A 25,317-nucleotide genomic window follows, 5' to 3' on the forward strand; every position below is an offset into this window, starting at 1 on the left:
TTATAAGCTAGAAAACAGATATAAACCAGGACTGCCATAGGTAACCTGGACGTGTAACCATCCTACATCAAACTGATATCAAATGAGTCTTTGTTGTAAACTATTTTAAATCTGTTCACTTATTTAGTCTGCATTACAGTCCTATTAGGCCAATACTATTATTATTCCCATATAACAGATGAGTAAATTGAGGTGCAGAGGGATTAAATAACTACACTGTAATCACATAGCTCAAAAATAGGAGAGAACAGGATTCAAATATTTACCTGATTCCAGAGCCTACATTGGAAGTTGTTGAAAAAAATATGTTTTATATAACATTTCCCTGATAATACATGTAATTTTTCTAAAAGAAAACTAAAGAAGTTTGTAAATCAAGAAGACATTTCCAAGCTATCATGGAAGAAAGTATGACCTTGTTGCCTTAGAATACTATATTAGACCTTTATATATTTTTCCATATAATAATTAAAAACCAATCATATTAACACACTTTTGTTGGTCTTCTTTAGCAATATTAAGGGTAGGTATTATCTGTAAAATACTAGAGAATATGGATGATTTACAGAGACAGTAGTGTTTTTTAATGATTTTACTCATTGTTTCAGTTTACCCCATAATAAACTCTATAACTACCTCATAGTTTACACACTCCTTGTGTGTGTGCATGCATACACACACAGATGCGCACACCTGCGCGTGCACACACACACACACACATCACGAGTGTTTAGTAAGTCCAAAGTGATGTCTTAAAGAAAAATAAAGAGGGCTGAAATACTATATTATGGATTGAATACTTGTGTGTCCCCCAGTTAATGTTTCAGTACTAACCCCCCAGTATGATGGTATTTGGAGGTGGAGCCATTGAGGATGATTAAATTTAGATGTTGTCCTGAGCAAGAGCACCCCATGATGGGATTAGTATCCTTGTAAGAATTGGAAGAGGGATCAGAGCACTCCCTCTCTCCACTATATGAGGACACAGTGAGAAAGAGGCCCTGGAATGTCAGAAGCCAGGAAAAGGGTCAGCAACTGAATCTGCCAGCACTTTGATCTTGGACTTCCCAGCTTCCGGAACTGTAAGAAAGCATGTCTTTTGTTTAAGCCGGTCAGTCTAACGTATTTTGTTATGTCAGCCTAAGTACACGAATACAGACACCCTGCTACCTTCAGAAGAAAAGTAATTTTCTCAGTGCTCTTGGCCAGGCTTCATGGGACAGACCTTCCTTTCTTTGGGCTGAGGTTACTCTCCAATCTTCAACTTCCTCTGGTGAATAGATTTTGTGTGTGTTTGTGGGGGTGGGGGTGGAGGGGATCCAATTTTTAAATTAAATTTGATTTATTTTTCTTGCTTTATTGAGAGATAATTGGCATACAACATCGTATTATTTTTAATGATTTCGTATATGTATATGTTGCAAAATGATTACAATTTCAGTTAACAAGTCAATCACCTAACAGAGTTACACATTTTTTGTGTGTGATAAGAACTTTAAGATCTAATCACTTAGCAACTTTCAAATATACAATGCAGTGTTGTCAGCTCTAGTTTCTATGATGTGCATTACAACACCAAAATTTATTTGTCTTATAACAAGAAGTTTGTAACTTTTGACTGCCTTCACGATTCCGTCACGATTAGTGATATTTGAGTAATTTTTCATGTGCCTATTGGCTACTTGTATGTCTTTTTTGGAAAGAAAAAAAAATGTCTATTCAGGTCCTCTGCAGATTTTAAATTAGATTATGTTTGTTCTACTGAGTTGTATTAGTTCCTTATATTTTTGGATATTAACACCTTATAAGATAATGTTGTTTGCAAATATTTTCTCCCATTCCATAGGTTGCCTTTTCATTTTGTTGATAATTTCTTTTGCTGTGCAGAAGCTTTTTACGTTGATGTAGTCCCACTTGTTTTTGCTTTAGGTGTCAATTCAAAAAATCATGACAAGACTAGTGTCAAAGAACATTATCCCTATGTATTCTCCTGAGAGTTTTATGGTTTTAGCTCTGACATTTAAATCTTTAATCCATTTTGAGTTACATTTTGTGAGTGGTTTAATATATGAGTGTAGTTTCATTCTTTTGCATGAGACTACCCAATTCTCCCAGCATCATTTATTGAAGAAACTGTATTTTTTCCATAGAGTACTCTTGGCTCCCTTGTCAAATATTAGTTGACTGCATATACAGGGTCTACATCTGGACTTTCAATTCTGTTCCATTCATTTATGTTTCTGTTTTTATGCCAGTACTATACCGTTTTAATTATAATAGATTTGTAATATAGTTTGAAATCAGAAAGTCTGATACTTTCAGCTTTGGTTTTTCTCAGGATTGCTATGATTATTGTGGTCTTTTGCAGTTTCATACAAAATTTAAGATTGGTTTTTCTATTTCTGTAAAAAAAGATATGCCATTGGAATATGGCACAGATCACAGTGAACCCATAAGTATCTCTGGGTAGTATGGACATTTTAATAGTATTAATTCTTCCAATCCTAAACACAGGTTATTTCCAACTTATTTACGTTCTTTTCAATTTCTTTCATCAATGTCTTACAGATTTCAACACACAGATCTTTCACCTCCTTGGTTAAATTTATTCCTAAGCATTTTTTGGTTTTGATTCTATTGTAAATGGGATTGTTTTCCTTATCTTTTTCAGATAACTCATTGTTAGTGTATAGAAACACTACTGATTATGGTATGTTAATTGTATCCTGCAACATTGCTGAATTTGTTGATTAGCTGTAACGGTTTAATTTGGTAAAGTCTTCAGGATTTTCTACATGTGAAATTATGGCACCTGCAAATACAGACAATTTATTTCTTCCTTTCAAGATCAAGATGTCTCTTTTTTTTTTTTCTTTTTCTTTTTCTTGCCTGATTTCACTAGCTAGGACTTTCATTACTATGTTGAATAGGACTGATAAGAATTGGCAACTTTGTCTTGTTCCTGATTGAGGAGGAAAAGCTTTTATTTATTTATTTATTTGTTTGTTTGTTTGACTTATTTTTAAGATTTTTATTAAAAATATAGTTAACGTACAATATTATATTAGTTTCAGGGATGCACCATAGTTATTCAACATTTATATACCTAAAGAAGTGATCACCATGATAAGTCCTGCAACCATCTAACTGTACTATGCTATCATAATATTATTGACTATATTTCCCATGCTGTACATTACATCCCCAACTTATTTGTTTTATACCTGGAAATTTGGATCTCTTATTCTCCTATCCCCTTTCCCCCATTTTTAAAATTTTCAATTACAATTAACATTTAATATTATTTTACATTAATTTCAAGTGTATACCATAGTGGTTAGATATTTATATAATTTAAGAAGTGATTCCCCTGACTAGTCTAATACCCACCTGGAACTATGCATAGTTATTGCCATATACTTGACTATATTCTTTGCACTTTGCTTTACATTCCCATGACTATTTTGTAACTACCAATTTATGCTTCTTGTTCCCTTCATCTTTTTCACCCTGCCACCCAACCCCCTCTCATTTATCACCCCAACAAATCTAGTACCTTTCTGACACCATAGTTATTACAATATCATTGACTATATTTCTTATGCTATACCCTACATCCCCGTGACTGCTTTATAACAACAAATTTGTACTTGTTAATCCCTTCCTTTTTTCACCCACACCCCCAATGCCCCTCCCATCTGGCAACCATAAAAATGTTCTCTGCATCTATGAGTTTGCTTCTGTTTTGTTTCTTCATTTTGTTCTTTAGATTCTACATATGAGCTACACCACATTGCATCCGTCTTGCTCTGTCTGACACTACTATCCACAGATTTTTGGATTCTAGTTTTCTTTTTGAGGCTCCAATTGAGTGTTTTCTGTTATGCCCTCTTCCAAATTGCTGACTCAATCCTCTGCTTCATCTGATCTGCTGGTGATTCTTTCTAGTGCATTACTCATTTTAGTTATTGTATTCTGCACTTCTAGCTGGTTCCTCTTTATGGTTTCTATGTCCTTTTTTATGCTTGCTATCTCGTTGTTGAAGTTCTCACTAAGTTCCTTGAGCATCTTATAACCATTGTTTTGAACTCTGCAGACTCCTGATAGTTTTTCAAGAAAGAGTGCAATGTGGGCAGACTGACTGTTCACCAAGAAAGTGACTCTGGTATTGGGGGAATTGGGTATGGCAGCTCACAGTGAGTCAGCAGTGTGGAGCAGCGGAGCTCACCAGACCAATCAGATTCAGGTTTGGCTTGTGGGGGTGGGATCAATACCAGAAAAATGGCACCTGCCTGCAGACTGCATGGGAGGAGGCCTCCTCACAGGGAAAATGTCAACTGTCCTCCAGTCCTCCTGAAGACACACATCTCAGTCTGCCTCCTATATGCCTCCAACACCCCCAGAGTCACTGTCCCTCTGCCGGAGCCCAGGTGAGTGCCTGTGAGTGAGTGAGTCTTTGCACAGGCCGTTTAAGCAGATATGTGGGTTTCCTGCAGCCTTCTTTCCCACCTGGATAGTTGGAATCCCCTCTCTTTTTCACAGCCTCATGTTGTGGGGGCTCCTCTTCCATGCACCAGAACTCTAGACTGGGGAGCCTGGTGTGGGGATGCAGTTCCTCGCTGCTCTGGGGCAAACCTTCATGGCTGAGATATCCCTCCTGATTCTCAACCACCTCAAGGAGGTTTGGGGCTGGCCTGTTTTGCATCTTCACCCCTCCGACCTGCCAGTCTCAAGGTGGTTTCTTCTTTAAATCCTTCGCTACAAAATTTCTGTTCAGCTGATTTCAGATAGTTCTCTGGGTTGACTGTTGTATAATTAGTAATAATTTTAATGTGTTCACAGAACAGAGGAGGCCCATTGTTTATCCACTCCGCCATCTTGGATCTTCCTGAGGAAAAAGCTTTTAATCTTTCATCATTGAGTTTGATGCTCGCTGTGGGCTTGATATATGTGGCCTTTATTATGTTCAGGTATGTTCCTTCTGTACTCAATTTGGTGAGAGTTTTTACCATGAATGGATGTTGAAATTTGTCACATGCTTTTTTTTGTGCATCTATTGAGAGAATCCTAAGCTTTTTTTCTTTCATTCTAGTAATGCAATGTATCACTTTTATTGATTTGTCTGTGTTTAACCATCTTTACAGTTCTTGGATGAATCCCACTTGACTGTGCTGTTGAATTTGATTTGCTGGTATTTTGTTGAAAATTTTGCATGCATATTTATTGGGCATATTGGCCTGCAGTTTTCATTTCTTGTAGTGTGCTTGTCATTATTTGGTATCAAGATAATGCCACTCATGTGAAATGAGTGTGGATGGGCTCTCTCTTCTTCAGTTTTTTTGCAAGAGTTTGAGAAGGATTAACATTAATTCTTCTTTAAATGCTAGGTGAAATTCACCAGTAATATCATCTGGTCCTGAGCTTTTCTTTTTTGGGAGATTTTAGAAGACTGATTCTATCTCCTTACATATTATTGTTCTGTTCAGATTATTGATTTCTTCATGATTCAGTCTTGGTAGGTTGTAAGTTTCTAGCAGTTTATCCATTTCTTCTAGGTTGCCCAATTTGTTAACATACAGTTGTGCACAGTAGTCACATGATTCTTTGAATTTCTGTGGTATCAATTGTAATGTCCCCTCTTTCAGGTGTGATTTTATTTATTTGAACTTTCTGTCTCTCTTTATCTCTCTCTGTCTCTCGATTAGTCTAGCTAAAGGTTTGTCAATTTTGTTTATCTTTTCAAAGAACCAGCTCTTACTTTTGTTAATTTTTTCTATTGTTTTCCTTATATCTATGTTATTAATTTCTAATCTAATATTTATTATTTCATTCCTTCTGCTAACTTTGGTCTTAGTTTGTTATTTTTTTTTCACCTAGAAGTTGAGGTGTAAAGTTCGTTTGTTCATCTGAGCTTTTTTTTGTTTCTTGATATGTGCATTTCTCACTATAAACTTTCCTCTAAGAAATGCTTTTGTCACAGAGACCACTTCATGGATGGTGTAGATGCTTGACCATTGCACACTGTGCACCTGAAGCTGAAGTTGAATAATATTGTATATCAACTATAATTTAATATATATAGTCATGGGATATGGATTATAGCATAGGGAATGGAGTCAATGGAATTGTAATAGATATATACAATATCAGAGGGGCAAGAGATTGGGAGAGGGGGTTATCACTTTGTAAGGGGTGAAATACCTAACTATTGCATTGTTTTATACACCTGAAACTAATAATAATAACAATAATATAAAATGCACAGTAAATTGAAAGAAAAAAAGAAATAGTTTTGTCACATCTGATAAGGTTTTGTATGTTGTCTTTTCAATTTCACTTGTCTCAAGAGTTTTTTTGTTTGTTTGTGTTGTTTTCCCTTTTGGTTTCTTTTTTGATTCATTGGTTGTTCTGTTTAATTTTAATGTATTTGAGAATTTTCCACCTTTCTTACTGTTATTGATTTCTAGTTTCATATCATTGTGGTCAGAAAATATATTTGACATAATTTCTATATTATTGAATTCTTGAGACCTTTTTTGTTTTCTAACATGTTATATATTCTAGAAAGTAAGTGTTCTGTGTGAACTTCAGAATGTGTGTTCTTCTGCTAGTGGGTGGAATGTTCTGTATACATCTGTTAGGTGCTTCTGGTCTATAATGTTAGTTCAAATGTACTGTTTTATTTATTAATCTCTCTCTGGATGATCAATCCATTTTTAAGAGTACAGTACTACATTCCTCATTTATTGTATGGTTTATATTAATATTGTATGAAGAACAGGAATATATCTGTCTTTTCAATTGCTTATGGTACCATTCTTTAAGTATTTACATTTTTATCTCTCTCTCTCCCTCTTCTACCCAACTGTGAAAAAAATTGATAAGAAAAATTTACATGAATGTCTCTTTGAATAGAAAGGATATCATCATATTGTTTTTCTTTACAACTTGAGTTACAGAGGTCAGAAATTTGTTATAAAGCAAAGGGTGAGGGTCTGTTCTGGAAAAGAACATATGAATATTTGTTCTATCAGTGACTGACTATTTGACTGTGGGCAAGTTCTTTAGCTTTCCTGAATCTCACCTTATCTCTGATCTAAGATAAGGTAATATTTCTTACAGAGATTTGTTTGGAAAGTTCATGAAATAATCTATTTGAGAACTACTAACATATATCTTGTGCTCAAAAAAATGCAAGTTTTTGTTCTTTATTTCCTCATTCATTCTTATTAAAGTCTTGTGCTTTGACACAAAATCTATTGTTATATTGATAATTATGACTTCAAAAAATTTTATTTAAAATAATGAGATATGATATTATTAAGTAGCACATTTAAAACCATTATTTTTCATTTTAAATTAATAGTTTTTATTTCAAGTAAATTCATTTTAATCAAATAAAATTTAAATAGTTGAAAAAGCTTCATTTCTAATATCGACACAAAAGTAGTTATAGTTGTTATTGTCTTAACAAGCTACACAGATACTTTATTCTTTATTTCAATGTGATGAATAGGTGCTAATATTGCTTACGTTTAAAATAAATAAGCAAATACATGACTTTATCTTAACTCAAAGGATGATGTTGACCTGCCAAAAAGTTTCTCTGTTCACATTTCCTCCATCCTTTGTCCTTGTCAGTGTCCCCAGTTAACCTGAGTTTCACTGGCAGATCTATGCCCTTGAAAACTGTGTAGAAACAGGTTCACAAGAGAGACTTACAGAGAGACTACTGTATTTAGAAAGATCAGGGAAGCAGTAGTAGATCAGCTGCTTAGTAGTTTGCAAATTCTACAAGAATAAATATAAAGTGAACAAATACATAGTTGCAATATTCCCAGAGTACAGTAGAGCCATCCATTCTCATGAGCCCTTTCATTATTTAATACATTAATTCAGTAAATATTTACTGAGCCACTTTTGTTCCATACACTATGTGATAACTATGGCATAGGTATCTTAAAGTATATTTATTGAAAATCAGATTAAAATGTAGAGGTAGGAATTTTTAAGACTATCTCAGCATCACCAGGTACCAAAATTAAGATATATATTAAATAATGTTTATTGGATTTTTCTTTTATAATAGCTAAAATATATTGAACTTAATCCTCAAAGTTAACCCACTATGTTTGGGTCATTGTTCATTTTATTTAGTATTAAATAAAGGATACACAATACATTACTGCCTGTGTGAGATTTTTGTGTATTTTCTACAAAGAGCTTCCAAGTTACAAGTTACAATTTTCATTGAGAATGCAACTTTTGCTAACTTTACAGCCAAACATATAGCCAAAATTATTTTCTTATAGATGCCATATTCTTATTCCTATCTGTGGCTAATTTAAATTTTGTTTTGCATTTATAATTCCTTTTCTCCCCTTGTGAATTAGAACATTTCATTCTGACCAGGTACCGAAGTGATGACTGAATAGTCTGGATAGTTTGAAATTGGAAGAGCACCAAAAAAATTGGAAAAACAGGGGAAAAAAAGAGCAGGAAAAATATAGGAAAAAATTATAGAGAAAAAAATGTATAACTCTATAATTTATTCCTGACATATTCATTTACCAAATTCTGTCTTAACTACACTCTCAGCCTGAATAGTCTCCTTACTGCCCCAGTCTCTTCGATGACCATACTCATTCTATTAACTTTTATTCATTTTCATGTTATTTAGAAAGAAGGATTTAGCCCCCACAAGTTGTATGTATGTATGAAAGAAGTAAAGTACAGAGGACCCAAAACCCCACTATTTGACTCAAAATTAAAAGTTTGTGATGCTCTTTCTCTCTTGCCAAGTCTGTCTTATCTCCTCATTACAAAATAATTACTTACTGAATTTTGTTTTTCCTCTTTCCCTTGTTTTTTTTCTTTTTTCCATAGTTTTATCAGTACTTTAGGCTCTAAACATATTATTTTTGTAATTATTTATTTTTTTAGTTACAGTTAACATTCAATATCATTTTATATTTGCTTCACGTGCATAGCGTAGTGATTAGACATTTATATAATTTATGCAGTGACAACCCCCCCGCCCCAATTAGCCTAGTACCCACCTGACACTACATAGTTGTTGCAACATTATTGGCTATAATCTCTATGTTGTACTTTACATCCCTGTGACTATTTTGTAGCTGCCAATTTGTACTTTTTTAATCCCTTCACCCTTTTCACCCAGCTCTCCAGAGAGACCAAGAACAATCTGATGATGAACATATATTATTAATTGTGGCTCCATTTTTGATATGCGTAAAGTATCTCCGACCTTTTCCCCCTCAATCTAATATTTCTAAGATTCATGCACTCTCATGCATGTAGATGTAGTTTATTTTTTACAATGGTCTAGAATTATTCTATGAGGACAGATCATACTTTCATTATGCAATTAACAGTTGGAGAACATGTCGGTTGTTTCTACTTACATGCGGTTATGAACTGGCTGCTGTGAAGGTTCTTATACGTATTGCCTGGTCCATGTATATAAGGGATTTGGTGGAGTATATTCCTGAGAATGAAATTGTTGAGTCAGAGAGGAATTGAATGTTCAACTTCACCAGTAATGCCAAGCTCTTTGCCAAAGTACTCGTATAAAATACAATTAGTGTTTATGTACCAGATAGATGTTTTACCTCCCCACCAGCACTTTATAATTAGAAATAAAGCCCAGAATCTGGGGCCAGAAGATTTACTTGGTTCCCTGAGAAAGTTACTAAACTCTCTGTGCTTCAGTTCCTTGATATGTAAAATAGATCACAGGGCTGTCATGTAGATTAAATAAGAAGGATTGAAAGGTGGGGAGGGGAGAGAGAACAAGATATTACTCTTCTAATGCTATTTTATGCTTTCTGATAATATGTAAGTTTTGTTTTTCAACTCAAATTATTTCTTTGTACATCCATACTTAAAGCATTTTTGTCTCTATCATTTTTCTTTTACCCTTTTCTCTCTCCATTTGTGCTTTCTCTCTTTGGCTTTCTTTTATTTATCTCTCCATCTCCCCATCCTCCTTTCTTTATAAGAACTTGATATAATAAAAATGAATCACATTACTTGAATGAGGTGCACACATTTTCTTGTTTTCTGATCATTGTGGGTTTTTTGTTTGTGTGTGTCCACATGCACGTGCATGTGTTTAATAAAGAGATTTGGCTGCACCGATTTGGTTGCTGGTACAGAAACTCACAGTTGGAAGTTACTCTCCCAGTGTAAACAGGGTAGTCCAAGAGAGATAAAGAACACCTTGGCTTCCAGCAGCTTGAGAATTTTGTGTGTGTGTTTCCCCCCAGCCCACCCCACCCCAGGTAATCCATAGAACACATGGAGTTCTTCAGTGCTCACCTATGCCTGGTCTCCACAGGGCACATCTTGGACAATAATATAATAGCTTAGAGATTGATATCTCCCAACATCACAATTCTTTTCCAGATTCAGACTTTTCTCAACACACTTGCCAATGACCAAGCAGAGGTGAGGCTGGTGAGGTACCTCAAGCTTCTCCCCAATTGCACTCAAGTGTCTCTATGGGCTTCTGCCATCTTTTCATTCGCAGATTCTGGCAACAATTAAAATATCATAGCAGCAATGAATCATTTGTTGTCTCTTCTCATGTTGGTAAACAGGTCAGGTAACACCCATATTATATAATTCCTTCACATCAACTTCTAAAGTGGGTTGAATATTGTCCCACAAAATTCTTGTCCACCCAGAATCAGATTGTGACTTTATTTGGAAATTAGATTTTTACAGAGTGAAGGAAAGTCTGGAGCTAACAGATGCTGGAAAAGCCAGATTAAGAATTTTCCCCAGAGGATTTAGAGGGAGGATGGCCAGCTAACACCTTGATTTTAGACTTCAGCCTCCAGACTGTGGGAGAATACATTTCTTTTGTTTTTAAGCCAACAAATTTGTGGTAATTTGTTAGGCAACCCTAGGAGACTAACATGGCAAGAAAAGAGGTGAAGTACACTCTGAGACCAAATATATATATATATGAGGTAAGAAATTGAAATTCGCAAACTCATCCTAGAAAAAGTGCTACATACCTCATTGCTGAATTATCACTACAGTCACCTTCAAAATACTCCCCTTGGGAAGCTATGCACCAAGGACAGTGACTAGTCCACCCTTCAAAGCAACTTGGGAACTTTTTTTATGGAGTGGCCATCAGAGCTGTCGTTGTCTTATTGCCCTTGATGTCCTCAATGTCATCAAAATGTCTTCCTTTCAATATTTCCTTTATCTTTGGGCCAGATCAGTTGAGTAGGGAGGGTGTTCCAATACAGTTCTTTGTTTACTGGCTCAAAACTCCCTCACAGACAGTGCTGTGTGAACTGGTGCTTTATCGTGATACAAGAGCTATGAATTTTCGGAGATAAGTTCGTTATCTAACTTTTTCACGCAGCCTTGTCAGCACTTCCAAATAGTAAACTTGGTTAACTGTTTGTCCAGTTGGCATAAATTCATAGTGAATAATCCCTCTGATATCAAAAAAGGTTAGCAACATCGTTGCAACAAGTTCATGAACTTAATTGTAAGACCTCGTGTACATGTATATGTGTATATATGTATATATTCCTTATTATATATATTATATATACACAAAGAGTGCCAATAAATATATACACATTCTAAGAAAGGAAAGAAAGGAAAGGAAAAAAGAAAGGAAAAAACTACATTAAAGTTGTAATACTCAATATATGCAGATAACAAAAGATGAATACAAGTCATGTATATACATTTTTTGGCACCCCTAGTATATATATTTCTTATTATATATTCCCTATTATATATAATATATTCATATTCATTATATATGTGTATGTATAATAATTCTGTGATTCTAATAGATAAAGATGTTAATTATTATATTATGGAAGAGAGCTATAAATTGTTGATCTGAAGAATGTTTGTGTGTGTGTGTGGGGGGGGGGTAGGGTAGGGAAATGGGGAAGTATTTTTAACTCCGGATTTTGCTCTTAGCAAGAATTCAGAAGATCCACTGTGATTCCAATTGACTCATCCATTTCAAGTTACTCTTTATAAGCATTTATGCAGAATAATTCTTTCCTCGTGAGAGTTTGCGAGGTTCAAAAGCAAAATGCCCCCCAAATGATGTCATTGTAGGAGGCAGGACACATAATTCTTCACAACTCCAGAAATGCATTTTTTGACAATTGTTTATTAGCACAAACAGTTGTAAGTGACAAGCATCTGTCACAAATTTATCCAAGTTCATGGCACTGAGCTTCAATCTCTGGCACCTGCCGACAAAGGCTTGCCACACACACAGACAATCAGCCTTCGTGCTTTCTATACATGAGTAAATCTGAGTGTGATACAGACCTTTTGCCTTTGAAATACCCTAGAACTTATTCTTTGAGGTATTATGGCCAATCTGTTAATAGGTGACTCATACTCAAATGGCACCTATAGAGCCATAATGGAAGTGGTTTCGGTTTGTTTGAAAAATCTGATCCCAAATGGAAAGCTTAACAGTATCTCCCTCTGACTTACAGTATATTTTGGCTTCCAAGAATAAGAATAGACAAGCTGCCCAAGTGTATGCCACTGGCAAACACGCCGCAGCCTACTGCCATCCACAGTGCGGGCTACAAAGTGGCATTCTTTGCAGCTATTTCCCATGTGACATCTCTGGACTGACAAGCCCTCGCTTTGGCCAATAATGACAAGGCTTTTATTTGGAACTGCCCTTGTTGAGCACACTCACTTTAATACAATATGACTTTAGCATCTAATTTAGTACATAAGTCACCAAAAATCACAGCGATAATGGGAAAGCCCGAACCTATGCCTTCTGAAAGTTTAAATTTAAATATAAACTCCCTTCCACTCCTGCTGGAATATCACTCCATCCCACCAGCACAGGCAGAATTCTGGGACAAGTGACACACAGACACTCATATTGAGGAAAACAAAGCACTATAGTTTCTATATGTCATTTCAAGAAATTTGATATTTAAATGCCAAATAGCACTAAACCAAATCTACATGCTTAGATTCTCGTATGCTAAAAACTGGGACCTCCGTGCCACAATCAGAGATTAGGGCAACCAAGCTCTCAGGTGTGAGGTAAACGAAACAATAGAGGTTTCCTGTTCCTCTGAGCTACTAAGAAAAGGTTTCATTTTCTCATTTACAGTTTATCAAAACATCCCCAAGTAGGGGATACACGGTTTGGATTACTAGCATCTCAAATTCCCTGAGCATGTCATTTTAGTCACTTTCTGACTTTCCTCACCTTGCATTCTCTCTTTCTGAATGATTATTATGTCTGAAAACGAAGGTCAGTGAATCCACCAACTGGCTCCCGAAGCCTGGGAGGCTCTTGAGAATCCCTGCTCTGCTCTGTCCTGTGTTACAAGCAGGCTGCCATAATACTTGGTCACAGAGCCTACCTTGTCCCCTGAACCAGCACAAGAGCCACACGTGGACAACTTCCTTCCACCAAGGCCTTTAGTTAGGGGAATTCAGCTGGTCTCTGCTGTCAGAGTCTGTGCCATCACCATACCTATTCCCGTACTACACAGGAGACACCTAGGATGAGCTTCTTAAACCCAAAGTAAATTAAAACTAAGAACCCACTCCTAACAAAGCTTTCCAAAATGATTCTATTTTCTTCCCTTTCTTACTACTTTTAGGCCTTAGTTTCCTCTTCTTGTGACCTCTTACATTCCATTATGGTTATAGGCTTTCTAATCTCTTCCTAGCAGCTTTGCTCAGCAGGGGGGGAAGGGGACCATGTTACAGCTAACAACTTGGTGGTGCGCTCTCTGGCTTGGGAAGGGTTCTGTGTGCTCTGGCTCCTGCCGAGTTTGCGCCTCACTCCTCGTGAGTCCCAGCAGCAGCAACATGGACACCATCACCAGCAGAAGCATTTGCAAGTATCCAATTATGGCTTAGACACTCTACAAGGAAATTACATTCACCCAGCACCTGCCCGGATCCAAAGTCTTGTTTCAGCATTTCTCACACCAGCATAGGGCAGTTTCCTCCATGGGGTGTAGCCAGTTGCAGTGATGAGCAATTCTCCCCCAAATGCCTCCCGAGACAGCTGGTGACTGTGGTGGCAATGGCACTGCCTCAGTGTGCATGCCTATAAAAATGCGAGATTGAGATATGTGTCTAGGGCAGGGTTCACCAAGCTTGTCTGTTCTTGCCTCTGTTGAGAGTTTCTCAAGGGGCTGCTTACTTGCCACCTCCCTTCTTTAACAGTTCTTCCAACAGAGAAGCTGAACATACTGCTCAGTCATTATCTTTTTTCTCCCCAGTTTTAGAATAACTATACTTGGCCATTGCAATATGGTTGCTGATTGTTCTGCATTCATACCAATTTCAGTACAAGCTGGAGAAGTCAGTGGGAGTGGTAAAGTGTGAAGGTTGGGAGTGATGTCCAAAGGCAGGTTATGAGCCCATTTACTTGGATAGCTTCTAGAAGGACAGAGTGAGGAGGCCTCCACAAGATAAATATGCCTCCTTCACCAAAGGCATCCCGGAATTGGGGAGGGAGATACCAAATAGTGGTACAGTGAGAACTTCTATGGGAACAAATGACTCTGAGATTATAAGCCACAGGACTCACCCAAAGTTTGCATTTATGGAGGCGCTGTGACTACACCGCCACTTTTCTTAGTACCTCTATACCAAGTAGATTACTCTAGAGCAGAGAGAAAGCAGGAGCTGTTCCTATATACAGTGCAGAATTTGGTTTACAATTACCTACATAGTCCAGGGCAATACAGTATCTATATATTTTCTGAATTATCTCTATGAAATGGATTATTTAATGGCATAGTTATTTTACAAGTCAACTGATATAATCAGTGAAATTGGACAAATGTGCTTTATTGTTCATACACTGAAATTAATAAGGGAGCACCCCAGTATATTCTTCCATAAATAATCCAAAGTATGGTTTCCAAAAATGAGTCAGATAATCTCAGAACTAAAATGCCCAGAAACATCCTGGAGAATCACAGCCTATTTATTACGGAGTCCACGAAGTGCACAAGCCACATGATTACGCAATCCATTTCTTAGCGATTATTTTGTGTGACACAGCCCTCACTTCCTTTGGGAAGACATTCCATTTCTGAGAAGCTAACTGGTACTAATGGGATTCCTTATGTCTGATGCCTTATGTGTCATAGTATCTTACTGTTTATCTTAATTTGGGGCATTGGTACTGTAAAAACATGCTTGTTTGGTTCTTATTTACCAACTTTTCAATTTAAGAGCAACACTCATGTCTTTCTTTTTTTTCTGTTTTAGATAAAAATACCCCAAATTCCTTTAGTAACATCTCACATATCTAATTATGATATATAATGCTCTTCTTTGTTTATGTGTTTGTTTGTTCTTTACTCTAATTAAATTCTATTTTGTCATTACTATATTTTAAAACTTAAGCCCAGAAATAACTTCTCTTACGTTGGACTTTGTAGTTTTGTACAATGCATCCTAATATTGTGCTGACTTAACACATTTAGTTTTGCCTTTATAAATTAGTTTGTTTGTTTTAGAAAAATTGGAAAATGTATAAAAATGTCAAGATCAGTGCATTTGTTGGAATATAGGGTCAGTTCTTTAAAAGAGATCCAAAATAACAGTAGCTTAAACAAATTGGAAGTTCATTTTTTCTTACATAAAATCCTGGGTAGGCATCCCAAGGCTACTGTGGTAGTTCCCTGGACACCAGAGAACTTTCTATTGTGGTGTTTTGCTGTCATCTGACCCCATGTTCTTTCCAAGTTGGCTACACTGGCTGTGATGTTTTAATCCCAGTGAACAGTAGGAAAGGAAATGAGACAGGGAGAAGAGGTCAATTCTTTTTAAGGCAGTGTCCAAATATCACTTCCTTTCACAAATCATTGGCCAGAAGTGGGTCATACAGCAACACATAGCTGAAAGTTTACTGGAAAGAGGTCCCTAGTTGAGTGGCTATATTCCCAGCTCAAATTCGTCCCTACTGGGAGGGGCAAGACAATGTCTTAATACTTGCTATTAATATTGTATTTTATTTCCCTTCAGTAAGTCTTATTTTTTATTTTTATTGAACTAGGATCAATTGGGATTTGCAGTTAGATTTATTTTTCATCCAAACTCATATAGTGGATATTCTCTTAGGTTGCTGAAATATCTTTTTTTCTACAACATGTTTACAGAATGCTTATTGTTTAATTTCATCATTAAGTGATAATTATTTAACTTATTACAGAGCACTTAATTTGTCAGGTTTTTTTTTCTCCTTTAAATAATTAAAAGTAAACATCGTGATCTATAAAGCCTGGTCTACACTTTATCCCTAGAATAGATTCAAAGCAGATAAAATTCTAAAAAAAATGTTTATGATCCTTTTTAAAGACAGAATTTTCGGGGTCAGCCAGGTGGTTTAGGTGGTTGGAGCTCCATGCTCCTAACTCCAAAGGCTGCCGGTTCGATTCCCACATGGGCCAGTGGGCTCTCAACTACAAGGTTGCCGGTTCGATTCCTCGACTCCCGCTAGGGATGGTGGGCTGCGCACCCCGCAACTAGCTAACGGCAACTGGACCTGGACATGGAGCTGAGCTGCGCCCTCCACAACTAAGGCTGAAAGGACAACAACTTGACTTGGAAAAAAGTCCTGGAAGTACACACTGTTCCCCAATAAAATCTTAAAAAAAAAAAAAAAAGAGAGAATTTTCCTTCATTTAGAAAAGTTACGTCAATCTGTATTCCTGCCCTAACTGTATCAATATTTTTTCACTGTCTGCTACTTAAACAAAGTCTGTCTCTGATAAAAATATTGTAGCTAAGTTAGTAGTTGAAATTTATTTGTTATCATTTTGGTATGAATTTCTGAGATATCAAACATGTCATCAACTCTTCATGTGCCCTTTGTAATACATTTGGTGTTACCTCACAGTCATTTGAGGTTATGGATATGTCATGCACCATACTGGGGCAATATTGGGGAAATAAAAGTATCAACTCTGGCCTTTGAGCTTCATAAAAATATTTAGGGGAAATAAGGAAATAATAATTTAATTAAGTAATTAAATTATGATAAAATTGGTAAGTAATGTTCAAGATGTGGAGCAATGATGTTCCAAAGTCCCACTTTCTGATCTGAGGACCAAAGTCCTTACATAGGCTTGAAAGGTCCCATCTCTCAGAGCTCCCCACAACTCAGGCCTCATCTGCTATTGTGTACTGGAGGCAGTCAGCCACGCTGTCTCCCGTGTGCTTATCCTATGTCTAGAATGCTCTTCTGCTCAAATTCTCTACATTCACTCCTTCAGTTCCTTCAGGACAACACTTGCTCAAATGCCATGTTATCAGCAGAATGTCAGAATGTCCATGACACCCTGAAAAACAGCAGCTCACCCTCCACTCCACCTTTATTCCCTTACCCCTTCTCTGCTTCATTTTTCTCTGTGATTTTATCAACCAAGATATTGTATAGTTATTTTTATACGTTGTGTGTTTACTATTGCCTCCACTAAATAGTATGCCCCTGAAATAAGAATTCTCTCTTTTGACAATTGCTGACTGTCCAGTGTCTGGAACAGTGCATGATGTATATCAGACAATAGATATATTTTTGCACGTACGAAGAACATCAAAAATCAGTGGAAGGTCGTCAAGAACTAGAACTAAGCCTTGAAAAGATAATCTGATTCGGCAAAGGACTAAGCAGAAAAAGCATCCAAACCAATTGAGGAAAGAGTTAATGCAGGGGAAAAGTAAGAGGCAGAAGAAATAGGTCAAGTTGAATTTGGTAACAAAAAACCATAGATGCCAAGCTGAGAGGAGTTTCAGGGCCTCTTTCAAAATCATAAACTCTGAGTGATGGTTCTAAATAAGCAATGAAACTGATTCCCAAATCCTCAAAGTGCAGCTTGTTCAAATTCAAATGATTCTTATGAAGCCAAAGGATTCCCCAGCATAAATGTTTCCCTGGTGTTGCATACTTCTCCAATACATGAAACAAATGATTATTAGAACCCTACATTCACATGTTTTCATTCTGTTAGGGAAAACTTCCTTTTAACTTTCTGCCTGCTTCCTGGTATATTATGGGTGAGAATATTATCTCAGCGGTCTCTATGATGCCAGCAGCATTCTTCCAATATGTTCCTTTGCACAGTTGTTGGTTTTCCAAAGAGATATATTTTAATTTGAAAGTCTATTTCTTGACACCACACCGATGCTTGCTCTCTGCATTATGTTATCTGATTAAGCAAAGGTATGTTTTGATAATTATTGTCAGCAATAGCAAGACAGGTGGGGTATATCACTACATGGTTCTAATTATGTGTATCTGTCTTGTTTTATGAACACTTTGGGGAATAACTTTACTTACAATGTTTCAGAGCTTTGGGGACGCTTTCTTGACCGAACCTATTTTTCATTTTTTATGACTCTCTTTGCCTTTGAAAATATAATGCACAAGAAATGCTGCTTCTCCAGCTTGCTTAAATGTTGTCAAGAAAGAAATGAGTATTCATAATAGATGAAGATTTTATTGAAGAAAACAGTCATATAAAAATTAGGCTTCTATATTTTTGACTCTTAAGGGATTATTAAAGTGAAGCTTGCTGCTATTTAATTTAATTTGTGAAAGCATTGGCCAGACTGACTCAGCGTCTTTAAGCACTTATCTTATTCTAACCTCCTTATAAATGCCTCGCTTCTCATACTGATCACAGATAAACCCTGACTTCACAGATCACATGTTTCACAGTAAACTGAATGATGTAAAGACTTATTTTCATTGCCATTTTTATAAGAATTATTCATAAAAATTTGCTTACAGACATTTGGCTTTTAATGACATTCATAAATAGATAAATTTCCCAAGTAATTGAGTATATTTTCTAATTATCTTTGGTCTTCAATCTTGAATTAATGTACTTATTTTCATATTTCTAAAGAAATAAGTTGCAAAAGTCATTTTTCTTCCTGACATGAACATATAGCAATGAAATGTACCTTTTACAGATTTTTTGTTTGGCTCTTGAGTTACCTTCTCTTATTAATTATAATAATGCTTGTATATTATTTGGGCTTATCTTTTCAGATGACAATATGACATCTGAATAATGACTTTTTTTTAATCTCTTCCAAACTTTGTCTTATTCCTTTTCATTTCTCACTCTTTTGCCCAAGACCTAAATTTCAGTGTTAAATAGACGTGGTTATCTGTTTCTTAGTCTTTCAAAGAGACTTTTATAGAGAATGCTTCAATCAAATGTGTCAACATTTAAAGTCATGTTTGCATATAATTTTATTTATTTTTTATAGTGTGCTTTTATTAAGTTAAAAAGTCTCTTTTGTTTTTTCTTTGATAAATGTTTATATCATGGGTGTATATTAGCTTTTATCACTAGTTTGGTTATATCTAACATGAAGATTATACTTTATTCTGTTTTTATCCATTAATGTTTAATGTTAACATCTATATTATGGCTTTTAAAAATATTAAAAAACTTGCATCCTGAGATAATTTTAAACTTAAAACTCATATGAAAGATTTGTCTGATATTTTATTTTTTATGTCATATTTATTGAGGCATAATTTATAAACAATTAATTCACTCTTTTTAGGTGTTTGGTTTTAGGAGTTTTCACAAATGTATACAGTCATGTAACCACAATAAAAATATAGAATGTTTACATAATCCCCCCAAGAAGTTCCCTTCTGATCCTCCTAGTGAAAACCCGCCCCCACACCTCAGTCCCTGGCAATGCTCATCTATTTTGTGTCCCTATAACTTCACCTTTTCTAAGTTTTCATGTGCAATTGTTTTATGGACTCATCCAGTGTATCCTTTCAGATGTAGCATTATGCTTTTCAGACTTACCCATCTTCTTAAATTATTAATCGTTATTTCTTTTATATTGCTAAGTAATATTCCATTGAATGACATACCCCCATTTTTTATCCATGTACCAGTTGATAAATATCTTTGTTGTTTTCCAGTTTGGGGTATTTTTATATGAAGCTGTTATACACATTTGTGCATGGGATTTTGCATGAACATAAATTTTAATTTCTCAAGGGTCAAGACTGAGGAGTAGCATGGCCAGATCATAGGCCAAGTGTACATTTAGCTCTAAGACACTGTTTTGCTGTGTTCCAAAGTGGCTGTGTCATTTTGCATGCCAACCAGAAATGTATTCTAATATCCTGTAAATAAATTTATTTTTAAATGTCATGTTTTTACAATGAAAGTTTGTAGTAAACCTATGTGCCTCCACATTTTAAGCATTTCATGCATAGTTATTTTGTCTTCTGTATCTAATATTGCAATATCTGAATTCACCATGAGTCTATGTTTGTTTTCCCTGGTCTTTAGGTCTGGTCACTAATTTCCTTATATCCTTATAGGATTGGTCCTTTTATTATAATTTTTAAATGGTAGGTTCAATTTTTTTTTTTTTTTTTTTTTTTACAGACAGTATTTCCTTTTGTCAATACTACATTTCTTGAGGGTTAACTTATATGAGGCAGTTTGTGTTTCGGCTTTACCACCAATTATGTGGCCTGGGCTTAGTCCACAAATCAAAGTGCAGATAAGGGAAATATCACACTGCCAATTACATTTAGTTCATTCTGTTCCTGCTCCTGCTTGTTCTGTTCCCTTCTTCCCCATTCTCTTCCTTTTCTTAGTTTTACTTCTGTTCTTCCTTTTTTCTTCTTCTTTTTTGCTGACTCTTGCAGATTCCCTATGATTCTGCAATCAACAATTCAACGTCTGTAGAAGTGAGTGCTTCTCTTTAACAGTAGACTTGTACAAGAGTGCTCAAAGCAATTCTATTCATAATAGGAAAAACTTGACAATGAAAATGCCCATCAACACAGAATGAGTAAATTAATGATGATATATTTATAGAATGGAATTCTACACAGTAATGAGAAAAAAAATATTGATACATGTATCTCAGAAAGACATGCTGAGTGAGAGAAGTCAGGCACAAAATATTATATTTCATATATAGGAAGTTCCATGTAAGACAAAACTAATCTGTGATGATAGTGGTAAGAATACTTGTTACCCTTTGGGTTCCTGATTAGGAGTAGGAAGTTAGGGGTCTCCTGTGCTGTAGGAAATATTTTATATCTCAGTCTTGTAAGTGGTTATACAAGTATAGAAATAAATTAAAATTTATCAAGTTGTATACTTAAGATCTATGTATTTTACTCATGTAGATTTTACACATATATATATATATGCATGAGGTCTGACAATTATGTTCATGAACTCACCCTAGAAAAAGTGCTGCATACCTCATCGCTGAATATCACTACAGTCACTTTTGAAGTACTCCCCTTGAGAAGCTATACACTGACGCCAGCTCATAGTTCACCTTCAAAGCAATTTTGGAACTCTTTTTCTGGAACGGCCATCAGAACTGTCGTCATATTACCCTTGATGTCCTGAATGTCATCAAAATGTCTTCTTTTCAATATTTCCTTTATGTTCAGGTGAAGAAAGAAGTCATTGTGGGCCAGATCAGGTGAGTAGGGAGGGTGTTCCAATACAGTTATTTGTTTACTGGCTAAAAACTCCCTCACAGACAGTGCTGTGTGAGTTGGTGCATTGTCGTGATGCAAGAGCCATAAATTGTTGGCAAAAAGTTCAGGTCGTTTTTGTCTTACTTTTTCATACAGCCTTTTGAGCACTTCCAAATAGTAAACTTGGTTATCTGTTTGTCCAGTTGGTACAAATTCATAATGAGTAATCCCTCTGATATCAAACAAGGTTAGCAATGTCATTGCAACAAGTTTGGGAACCTAATTTTCAGAACGTGTGTATGTGTGTGTGTGTGTGTATGTGTACAAACAATATATTACAGGGATATGTTTATAAAATGTCAAATATTGAGTTAAAGTTAAAGAAAAAAAAGCAAAAATCTATACATTTGAAAAGAAATGCTTAGTTGAAATACCAACCAAGAGAACCCTTCGAACTTCACTGATTTATGTTGTCTGAATATAAATTGCATCTCTGTAACAGTATATTCTTCTTTCCAATTTGAGAATCTTTTAAAGTAGAATAATTGTGACTATTTTAGCTGTACAGAAAGTGAATGAAGAAGGAAACATTTAAGTGGATTCAGAAATTTGGAAGTCTCTTTTAATAAAAATTTGAGTCTTTCAACCTTATGGAGGTTCATGATGAGTTTTGATTCCACGTGGTCACTTAGTTTTCTTAAAATGGTTTAGACACAGATTGGGAAGAATTGTTGAACTAAGAGAGAGATAATCAGAATACGATCTGTTTGGGGCTGTAGGATAGAAAGCACACTCTATTTTACTTCCCTGAGGAAAACTTTCAAATTTTTATATACCCCTTACTATGAAAAACTTTTGTATATTTCAGTGGGCACTGATGGTTAGCTACAGAGAATATTTTTTTAAAATTGTCCATAAAGTATACTTAAATACAATTAACAGAGGTAAATATTGAAAAGAAAAAATCCATCATCAATTATTAAATAAAGCAATGTGATCATTTTGTTAGTTAGGAGGACTAAATTCACAGATCACTAAATCCATATAGGTCACCAGTAAGTAGTGACTATATAATTAATAACTAGCAGAAGTGAGACAATCTACCCTAATCAGAAAAATATGCCAGACACATTGAGCTTCATTTACTATAATTTGTTCACTGTTTTCTTTTTGAGGGTTTTTCACGTCACGTTTGAAACTATACAGATGAGAAATCCTTTTTCCTATTTTTCTCCTGAGTTTTCTAGAATATCATTTTCTCATATTTTTTTTCCTGAGAATCAAATATTTCCCCTCTGAGTCAAATAAATAATATTTTTATATAAAAAGGGGTACATGTTACAAACACACTATTCCATGTTACAAATTTTGCTTTCTTAGTGTTAGGGTCCAATACATACATTGAACAATGCTTGAAATGATTATCACAATGTAAACTGGACTTAGATTATTTGCAATCCTGTACAAACATTGTCAAAATTGAATAACAAAGATTTAAAAACAAATCTTTAGAAAATCTTTCAAAACAAAACTGCTTAATGTAAAAAGAAGTAGACATTGTCAATCTGTCACAACCTCCAGGAAGAAACTTAGAGACCCTAATCATTGGCCTGTTAATTTACTCACTTTCCTACCAAGTTGTTACTACTTCTGTCTTTTTTTCAAAAGAAGAAAACATTAAAGGATTATTACTTCTGTTTAAACTTGGTATCTATAGCTTATACCTTGTGATGTTAATTAGAAACATAATTTATATGTACTTATCACAAAGGAAATATCATTTCATTAAAATCCAATTAGATTCAGACAGTATCTGTAAAGACTATGGAATCACTGCTGTTTGGACCCAGGAGGCTTTGTTCTGTTTTCATTACTTGAATAAAAGCAACCACAACAAACAAAGAAAAAAACATTATTAATCTCTGAGGTTAAAGACACACTTGCATTTTGAGTAGGATTTTGTTAGGGAGGAAAACAACATGGAAGATTTTGTATTTCATAGACCACAACTCAGCTGACCTTATTTCTAACAATTCCTATCTGTCTCTCTCTAAGGGAAGAAAACCCAAAAATTCAGTCAAAACAAAACAAAACAAAACAAAAACAACAACTGATGAGGCCTAGTTCAACAGTTGTATTAGGGCCATTTTAAGCTAAACAAACAAACACAAATTATAAGGTTACATGTTCATTGAAAAAAAAAGAAAGACACAAGCCAAAACCAGAAAAGCATCGTGATACTTGTGGATTTTTACTTGACTTACCTAGTGAGCTAATGGACAGAAATACAGAGAATGAAAGCAAGAGATCTGAGAAGCCAAACTTTTGCTTGAGGAATCTAAGCAAGCAGACCCACAGTGATCAGAATTTAGTGCACCTCTTTTGGTGAAGCTGGATTGAAGGACTGGACTGAGTTTTTTGAGACAGACTTAGCACCGAGCTGGCCACATATTAGGAATTTAATAAGTACCTCTTTCACTGAGACACGTTGTAAACAAGGAGTATACTGTAAATATTTTTGAGAGTGCTGCCTCTGGTTCAGAATGGTTGGGATTTCAGCCCAGCCTAATTAACTACAGACTAGCTGCATATTATTAGACAAGCTAACTAAATGCTTGTAGCTTTACTTTCTTCATGTGAAAAATACTGATAATAATAGAACCTACTTCAAAGACGATTTGAGGATTAAATGAGTCTCAATATGAAAAGTACTTAGAACATTTTTGGCACATAGCACTCAATACACTTGTTACTTTTTATTATTACTGCTACCACTTTAAATCCTATGGAGACCATGAGATTGTCTATATTTGCAAAAGGAAATGGGACAAAATAATGATCCCATGTGATTTTCTGCAAAATGTATCAATAATTAGAATAGATTTGAAATTTTTTCGTTGAAATATTCAAATAAAGAAAACTAAATGTTTACTTAATATTCCATATGAAAGTTGTAAAATTCTTAAAAATGCACTGTTTTCACTATGCACACTGGTTTCACTATGTTTAGTTGAAAGATGGCACATTGTATACATGCTGGATACTCAATAGTGTTTGGGGAATGGATGAATAGAGAAATGCTCAGATAAATGGAAATCATGCCAAGTTTCTTTCAGTCATGTAGGTGAAATAGGGTAAAAATGTCAAATTTCCCTAAAAAGTCTGTTCTAAAAATGAACTAAATCTCACTGTTGTATAAAAAAATGATTGTGATATATTTTAATTTGACTTTTAAGGAATTAGGCTTTTTATGCATTTATTTTAAGTAATTACTAATTCTGAGTCAAAGGTTATTTTCACCAGATTTTTATAAAATTAAATCCCAAAATCTTCTCCCATTCGGTTGGTTGCCTCTTTATTTTGTCGATAGTTTCTTTTGCTGCGCAGAAGCTTTTTAGTTTGATATAGTCCCATTCATGTATTTTAGCTTTTACTTCCCTTGCCTTTAAAGTCAAATTCATAAAATCCTCTTTGAACCCAAGGTCCATAAGTTTAGTACCAATGTTTTCTTCTATGCAGTATATTGTGTCAGGTCTTATGTTTAGGACTTTGATCCATTTTGAATTAATTTTGGTACATGGTGACAGATAGCAGTCCAGTTTCATTCTTTTGCACATGGCTATCCAATTCTCCCAGCACCATTTATTGAAGAGGCTGTCTTTTCTCCATTGTAGTTTTTGGCTTCTTTGTTGAAAATGATCTGTCTATATTTGTGTGGGTTTATTTCTGGAGTCTCAGTTCTATTCTATTCGTCTGTGTGTCTGTTTTTCTGCCAATACCATGCTGTTTTGGTTATT

Source organism: Rhinolophus sinicus, chromosome 2 (genome assembly GCF_057876585.1).
Source record: "Rhinolophus sinicus isolate RSI-liver-muscle chromosome 2, RSI-T2T, whole genome shotgun sequence".
NCBI classification, from domain to species: domain Eukaryota; kingdom Metazoa; phylum Chordata; class Mammalia; order Chiroptera; family Rhinolophidae; genus Rhinolophus; species Rhinolophus sinicus.